This window comes from Callospermophilus lateralis, chromosome 1 (assembly GCF_048772815.1).
Source record: "Callospermophilus lateralis isolate mCalLat2 chromosome 1, mCalLat2.hap1, whole genome shotgun sequence".
Lineage (NCBI taxonomy): Eukaryota > Metazoa > Chordata > Mammalia > Rodentia > Sciuridae > Callospermophilus > Callospermophilus lateralis.
In genome coordinates, this window is record NC_135305.1 from 100,223,408 (window position 1) to 100,232,350 (window position 8,943).

The window sequence follows — 8,943 nt, forward strand, 5'->3', positions numbered from 1 at the left end:
TGTGCCTGCTCCCTCCTAGCAGCCAGAGGGAGCTACGGCAATATTAGAGGATCTTGAAGCTGGATCCAGTCTGTAGCCCACAGTGGTAGGAGACAGCAACAGGAAGCACAGGCAGCCCAGGACTCCAATAGATGCCTTGATGGAGAAAAGAGGAATGGAGGACACAAGGCCTCATTGCTCATGATATAAACTAGCTTATGAAAAAGCAAAACAAAAACAAAACAGTGATGGAATTTATTGGCTTTATACTTCAAGACCCAATATTAAGAAGACCTCAGGAGTGGCTCAGCACAGAGCTGAGGTCTCAGTTGTGGCTTTGTCTGTGTGAGTGTGTCTCTCTCTGTCCTTGTTTCTCTCTGTATCTCTCTATGTGCCTTTCCCTCCCCCTCTCTTTCCCTCATCCTTATCCTTAGGAGGCTGTAGCTTCCCTGGCTCTCAGCTCTAGCCATTTCTGGAAGCAAGAGCAGCATTCCCCCCAACATTCTCAGCAGGTCCTTTGCGATGGCTGTGATTGGCCTGGTCATGTGTCATTCCTGAGAAATGCAGCTCTCTGGCCAGCAGCTGTCATGTGGAACAGCACATTGGAAAGGGGAGACAGGTCCTCCCACCTGCCAAATGACAGGCATAGCAGAGTGGCTGAGGCCATTCAGTGACATGATCTGATTTCTCCCTCTAGAATATAAGATGAAGGAGCAGAAGATGTGAAGATAACGAAAAAAACAGAGCTCCAAACCACCTATAAAATCCAAACTTTTACGCCAGGAGGACTGTGTTAGTTAGCTTTCTATCACTGTGACAAAATACCTAAGTCAACAAACTAAGAGGAGACCATCTTGTTTTCCTTTAAGCTGGCAGTGACTGTGGGTCCATGCACTCTTGAACCATGAAGCTACTAACCAGAGCTGGGTCCCTCTTGAGATTTTATTCTCTCAAAGTTGCCCTGAAGTTAAAGGTACAACCGGCCCCTGCAAGAGTTCCTCTACATCCTCAGGACCTTGAACTTTCCACAGTACTCAATGGTTTGGTGATTGCTTCTCTGGGAAACTATGCTTCTGCATCAAGAATTGGTTGTTTATGAAAGCAAGGAGTAGATGTGAGGACTCCAGCAATTTAAACCTGTCATTTGGTACATCTTGCGTCCAGTTTAACTATAAAAGGAGTTTTATCCTTCAAGATAACCTATAGAATTGAAGCAGTTGGTGCTAATTTAAGTGTGGGAACAATAAGGGAAAATATGGCTTACACTGAGGGGTACCTGTGGGATGCTGTCGATATTCTAATGGAGTTCCTGCTCAATGTCACCAAAGAAGCGGGTTGGGGAAGTGGCTGCCCTTCAGTCTCAGCTAAGGATTGACAAAAGTGTGGCTTTTCAGAATCCACAAGTTTATCACAGTGAAAATTTGCATGCCATGGCTTACCAGAATGCCTTGGGTAATTCTTTGTATTGTCCTGACTATAGGATTGGAAAAGGGACATCAGAAGAGCTACATTACTTCATTCAGAGCTATTTTACAAGCACAAGAATGACTTTGATTGGACTTGGTGTGAGTCATCCTGTTTTAAAGCAAGCTGCTGAACAGTTTCTCAGTGTAAGGGGTGGGCTTGATTTATTTGGTGCAAAGGCCAAATATTGTGGAGGTGAAATTTGAGAACAGAATGGAGACAGTCTTGTCCATTCTGGAGTTGTAGCAGAAAGTCTGCCATAGGAAGTGCAGCACATGCATTCACTGTTCTTCAGCATGTCCTTGGGATGCTGGACCACATGTCAAGAGGGGCAGCAATGCCACTAGCATCCTGTACCAGGCTATTGCCAAAGGAAATCACCAGTCATTTGATGTTTCTGCTTTTAATGCCGGTTACTTGGATTCTGGACACTTTGGAATTTACACAATCTCCAAGGCTGCAGCTGCTGGAGATGTTATCAAGTCTGCCTATAACCAAGTAAAAACAATTGCTCAAGGAAACCTTGCCAATGAAGATGGCCATACTGCTTAGAAGAAGTTGGAAGCTGGATACCTAATGTCAGTGGACATTAGACTTCCTGGATGATGTTGGATCCCAGGCTCTAGCTGCTGGTTCTCTCTCTCTCTCTCTCTCTCTCTCTCGTTTTGTTACCAGGGATTGGACCCAGGGGTGCTTTACCACTGAGCCACATCCTTATACCTTTTTTATATTTTATTTAGAGACTAAGAGTCTCACCAAGTTGCTTAGGGATTTGCTAAATTGCTGAGGCTGGCTTTGAACTCATGATCCTCCTGCCTTAGCCTCCTGAGCCACTGGGATTACAGGCATACCCCACTGCACCTGGCCTAGTTGCTGGTTCTTATATGCCACCATCCACCCTCCTTCAGCAAACTGACTCAGTGGCTGATGCTGATATCATAAATGCTACAAAGAAGTTTGTTTCTGGCTAGAAGTAGGTGTCAGCAAGGGGAAATGTGGTCCATACACCTTTTGTTGATGAGTTGTAACACTGAAGCAAATATTTCTGGGGAGAGAACGTGTAGAACGTTTTCTTAGCCCAAAGCAGCAAACGCATGAAAGTCAAAAGTCTGTAATAATTTATCTTTTTTTTCTCAATGAGGTAAAATATCATAAAACATAAATGCAGGTAATTATTTCCAGGTGACCTAGAGTCAACAAGACATTCTGCTTAAATGTTAAAAAAATTAAGAACTTAAAGGAGGAAAGTTTTATTTTGGCTTATTGTTTCAGTCCATGGTCATTGGCCACATTATTTCAGAGTGTAGCAGAACAGTACATTGTGGCTGTACCTCATAGTAGCCAGGAAGCAAAGAGGGAGAAAAAAAGACTGTGGCCTCAATATCTCTTTCAAAAGCACAGCCCCAGGGACCTAACTCCCTCCCACTAGGCTCCACTTCCTAAAGCTTCCACCATCTCCCAATACAGTACCACAGGGTGGAGACCAAGCCTTTAGACCATGGGCCTTTGTGGGACATCCAAACCACAATAAGGACAATAAGAATCTGCCATGGCCTTGTCAATGCCTGGATCTGGACAGTGGGATGGAACCCTTCTCCCTGGGGGTGGATAGTGAGACGGACCAAGAATGGGGAAGGGTCATCAGCAGTTGTTCAGACTAACAACAAGATTTATCTCCCTGGCTCTGGAGAACCCGGGACAGTGAGGGAGCCATTGGGTACAACAAACTTTCCCACGCCTAGCAGAGTCACCTTCTTCATATCTGCTACCCACCCAAAAGTCCCCTCCACAAAGATCTCTGCATTAAACTCTCATGAGTATCTGGCAAAATAGGACAAGAAGGACTCTTCCCTTGTCAAAAGACAGACCTGGCTTTAAATTTTTTTTCTTCTTAGATATCCATGACAGTAGAGTGTATTTTGACATATTATGAATACATAGAGTATAACCTTATTCTAGTTAGGATTCCATTCTTGAGGTTGTACATGGAGAGCTGGGTTTTTATGGTTTTCCCCTTTCTGCCTCTGCTGCCAGGATGGAGAGTTCCATTTGGATCTTACAGACTGAGGTCCCCCATTGTATCTCCTGAAATATGGGGAGTCATAAGTGAACATACCAGAAGAATTCTTTTTTTTTTTTTTTTTGTGGTGCTGGGCATTAGACCCATGGCCTTCTGCATGCGAAGCAAGCAGTCTACCAATGGAGCTATATCCCCAGCCCTACATACCAGGAGAATTCTAATATCTCTATCTTGCAGCAACTTAACCTCTGGGTTTTCAGAACCTGGCTCATGGCTTCCTTCGAGTAGGAGATTGGCAGGTGTTGGGTTAACTGAAGAGGAGAAAGAATTTAGGCCCTGAACTTAAAAAAAAAAAAAACAAGAAGAAAGAGAGAATTTGGAAGAAATTTTAGGGAAATCGAAGCCTGATGATAAACCTAGAAGTGACTCTTCCTTGCCTGACTGTGGTGTTCCATCTTGGAAGCCAAGCAGGTGTGGTTCATGGCCATCTCTTTGACTTGGCTCCACCACTGGGGAATTTGGGGATGTCTGCCCAAGAAGATGGGAAGGGATATGTGGGCTCCAGTGGGCAGGACCCTCTGAGATCTGGACCAACTGTCTGTCCATGTCTCTTGGGAGATCTTGAAAGTGATTTGGTTCAGGATCATTTTCCCTTTCCTCTTTTGAGATGAGCAACCCCAAATAGAGTCTGGGGCCCTGTGCACGGGACTCTGGCTCCTGGTCCAATTAACTTCCATTAGCATGTAAGTCAGACTTGAGTCCCCAAAGACCAGTGTAGACCCAAGCAAAGGAAATTGCTTTTTCTACCTTCACATTTTCAGAGGGAGGCTCTTTCAAGAGGCAATTTCAGAACATTTCAATTTGAGATTCATAGTTAAGACTAAAGTAGGCAAAGTAAATTATTAAAAAAATCTTATGACTTCAAGTGGATTTGACTGAAATATCCACTCTCTGAAGAGCTCTGTCCCAAATTACCTAACACTTGCCTGCTTGAAATGTCCACTGAAGACCACCTCTGGCGACACTTCACTATTTATAAAAGGTCCACCATCCCTTAGTAATTAAACTCTGTGAGGCTAGGGGTGTAGCTCAGTAGCACAGTGCATGCTTAGTGTGTGTGAGGTCCTGAGTTCAAGCCCCAGCACTAAAACAAAACAAAATCTGTGAAAGTAGAGATAACCTTCATGTTGCCCACTACTCTCTTTCCAGTGCCTGAAATATGGCTAATAAATAGTTACTAAACATATGAGTGATGAATTGAATTGAGTGAATGAATTCCTCTGTGGATCAAGCTTTCTTATATCTGGGCAGTTCTGGCTGTTTAAAAAAAAATTATTTATCTCTTCCTTCAATCTCCTCCTTGCAGCTTCTGCCTTTTGGGATGCACCATACAAATTGCTTTTCACTTCCTCAGAGGTTTGGAATAGATGTGTTGCCTGATCTACCTCGTTGCCCACCCCTTAGGGGATTTTTTTTCTGTTGGGCTCACCTCCTCCCACATTCTCCCATCACCCAGTCGGCATCTTTGTTTTCCTTCTTGGAACTGGTCCCAGGTATTTGTACTCCCTCTGCTCTTTGAAGGTGCTGTTCAGAAATGTGTGCAACACTGCAGTGTACCCTGACCCCTCTGCACCCTGGCCCCTAACTGCCTTATGCCCCTGGACCTGCCTTATCTCAGTATTGGTCCACGAACACTTGCAACTTTGCGTATTTATTTTACAGAAGAAACTGGTGTTCATTGAACGTGCCGTCCTAAGAGGGCTCTGTATAAACAGGGGAGGCCTGGGGAAAGGGTCTACTTCTTGAGAGCTCAGGTGTGCCCTCCCACCTTCTGGTTCTGTCATCACAATAGTATCTTCCTCCCTCCCTCCCTTCCTCCCTCCCTCCCTTCCTCCCTTCCTCCCTCCCTTCCTTTCTTTTCTGCAGTGCTGGGGATTGAAACCAGGGCCTTGTGCATGGTGGGGAAATACTCTACCACTGAGACAGGGACTTGTTAATTTTCCCAGGGTGGCCTTGAATTTATAATCCTCTTGCCTCAGCCTACCTATTAGCTGGAATTGTAGGTGTGCCCTGTTACAACATCTTTCTTTGTATGGTGGCGGCCAACCCCACACTCCTTAGTGACCCTTTTTGGACCTTTTTGTTGAGGAGTCTTTCTCCCTGAATTCTGTCTCTCCTCCCTCTGCCTAAGGTCCAGGCTCAGCACAGCCCCCAGGTCCCCAGGTCAGCCTTGTCCCACTGTAGGAGGTGACCTGTGTGCTTCTTTGAAGCTCCATCGTGGTTGTTATCCCTCCCTTCATTTCTGATTATCAACCGCCTTTGATGTATACAGATCTTGTCTCCAGAGTCTAAGAGCAGTTTATTTTGTGGATGGCTACAGGGTTCCCTGTCAATGAACACCCTGCTGATGAAACCAGGCCATTCATTCATTTATTCATTCAGTGACTGAGGGCTGAGTCTCTCTGGGCCGTGAATTATCTCTGGTGCTGGGAACACACAGTGAACCCTCAGGCAGGGTACTCCCCTAATGGAGTGATGAAACATACCCCAGGTGCTAGGGTCTTGTCAACTTGTGGGTGGGAGTGGATGAGGTCTGCTAAGGAAGACACCTTGAGTAGACTCTGTTCTAGGACAAGGAGAGGCCAGGATCCTCCTGAGAAGTTGGTGATGGTTTTATAGAAACTTAATTATTTCACTGATCACATTCCTCTTTTCTCTTTGGCTATAGGGAATCTTGGAAGAGGGTAAATATTTTGAGCTCCTAGGTCCTGATTATTCTAGATCCTCACCTTTGCTGTAGTTCCTTCTTTGGCTTCTGCTTCTGCTTTTGCTCTCTGCGTTGTATACAGGCCCTGTGATTTAACAGGATCTCTTTGGTAGCCTCATTCATTCCTAGAACAAGTCTGGGTCTAAAATTGTTGCTATACAGACAGAGATTTTACTGGACATTCATAACTACATGCAGAACCTAATTTCAGTGATAGAATTAACTCTTTTCTTTCCCAAGAAACTTTGAGGCACCACTACATTAAAGCTTGATCTACTCACCTGCCAAAGAAAAAAAGCAATCAAGGGTTTCTTAGTTGGGTAGGTGCCCCTTTTCAGGGAGGCGGCCCTGGTGGTTGGGATTGGAGGGTTCTGAGCTCCACCTCTGGTGTTAGAAACTAATGCCTCTACTTTCCAGCTTCCTGACCAGAGACAAACAGTTAAACTGTGTCTATATTGTAGACAGGCCTGGGGCTGACTATTGCACCAGCTGTGGCTTGAGGTTGGCTCCAGTCACACTGATCAGTCAGTGCACAAGTATCATTGAGACCCTTCTCTATGGGCTGTGAGTGCTGCACAAACCAGAGCAGCTTTGGCATTGTCACCATGACCTCTGCACGGCCATCCCCATACCTTCTGAAGCCACTACTCTTTCCAGGACTGAGGCCATGGCAAGAATGACCTTGACCACCCCTCTGAATGTTCTATACCCTGGGCAGACAGTATTGCCAACACAAATAGCCTCCATATCCTGGGGATTTTTAAACAGTGAGTCTTGAACATGAGCTGTAAGAATAGTCCATATCATCTTAAAGGCCAGTGTTTCCTTAAACCTTGAAGGAAGTGTGTGTTTCACCACCACCAAACACAAGAGGTGGTATTCCCACTAGCTCTATTTTGAAAATCCTTAGAGGAGGACCACAGATTGTTAGCCCAACCAGGACTCGATGGGAGAGGAGTGGTTACCCAGAAGGGGATGCTGAGCAGATGATGAACATTCTTTGAAGTGGGTTTAGTGCCATCTACATAGAAGAAAAAGGAGGTGTGGAGAAATGAAGTAACTTTTCCAAAGTTACACAGTTGGTTGGTGGGAGAGGTGAAACAGAAACCCGTGCCTTCTCACCTTATATAATGCCTCTGCTCTTGCCTGTGTAACCAAGTTATTTCCTTGATCTGTATATCTTCATCTCACCATTTCAATATAAATGCTAAATTGCAAAGGTTTAAATATTGTAATCTCATCCCTTTACATCTATTTCTTTGTTTTCTGCATGTATATCAATAACTTCACATTCAAGGAACCATAATTAAGTCTGTCTTATTTGCTTTGGTATATATCAATAACTCCGGTTTTGTAAAAAGAATCTAATGGTTTTCTGTAGCTTTGTTTTTGTTTTGTTTTTGCTCCCACACATTTTGGGCATTTGATACCATCATTTTAAGGTATTTTTAAAAGGTTAATCTTTAGAAAGAACACAAAATATGAATAAAGATACACGGATAGGTTAAAAAAAAAGAAAAAAGAAAGTGTGTGTTTGTTGCATAAAAATAGGAACAAGACAGACTGGGTGACTTCATAGAAGTTTCTGAACTGGATCTGAAAGCATCAAATGGATTTCTAAACCATGACTTCCAGACTTTGAAGTCTTTAATGAAACTCGCTGCAAGTACATTTTATGGAGAAAATTGAGGCTCAGCGTGTTTTCTCTGAGGTCATACGGCAAGGCTGAGGCCAGAATGAACACCACCTGCACCTTCTTCCAATATCTCTGAAGTTAAGTGGGCCGGGTGGGGTGACTCCTTCTGCTTCTTATTCATTTGCTTTGACCCACTAAGCCCCATGTCTGTCTGCATTTAAAGAAAACCTAGCACATCAATGATTGGATAAATTATTGCAGCTGCTCATGCCCTGCTCTGGGCTGCAGTGAGCAACCCCTGCTGACTGTGCTTGTCTGGTGACAGAGCCTATGTCCTTTTAGTGGGAGCAGCTGCTTCTCTGGTCACGGGTAAGCTCTCTACACAGCACTTCCTTGGGAAATTGATTCATTTTCAAATGCCAGCGCTGGACTCTTCTGATTTCAGTGCTTCTAATTAATCTGAGAGAGCAAATAGGGGACAGTTTTTGAGTGTCAGCTAGTTATCATGCTTCAGCCCCAGTGGTCGACTTAGCCTGGACTTTTGCGTCCTGCCAGCCAAGCCAGGAGCCTCTTGGGCTGCCCTGTCCCTTGCTCTGCACTGGTTGCCTCTGGCAGGAGCTTTTGCTCACAGAATCCCCCACCACACTTGCATGCACTGCCCACCCTGTTCTTCCTCTTCTGAAGGATAGTGTGTTGATTATCTGTGTCTACTTGCCTGGGCCTTGGTGTCCAGTTGTTTGGTCAAACATCATTCCAGATATCAGTTTAGAGTATTTTGGGTGTAAGGTTCACATTTAAGGGACTGGGGTTGTGGCTTAGTGGTAGAGTGCTTATCTTGCACATGGTGGTTCCATTCCAAGTTTCCTGAGGAATATCCATACTGCTTTCCAGACTGGTTGCACTAATTCGCAGTCCCACCAGCAATGTATGACTGTACCTTCTTCACCACATCCTCACCAACATTTGTGGTTGCCTCTATTCTTGATGATTGCCATTCTGATAAGAGTGAGATGAAATCTTAGATTTGCATTTCTCTAATTGCTAAAGATATGAAACACTTTTTCATATATTTGTTGA

At 44.5% G+C, this 8,943-nt stretch overlaps 1 pseudogene; it reads left to right on the forward strand.

Annotated features, from left to right (window-relative positions):
* Window positions 1–883: 883 nt before the first annotated feature.
* LOC143405955 (cytochrome b-c1 complex subunit 2, mitochondrial-like) lies at window positions 884–2,471 on the forward strand (annotated as a pseudogene).
* The last annotated feature ends 6,472 nt before the right edge of the window (window positions 2,472–8,943 follow it).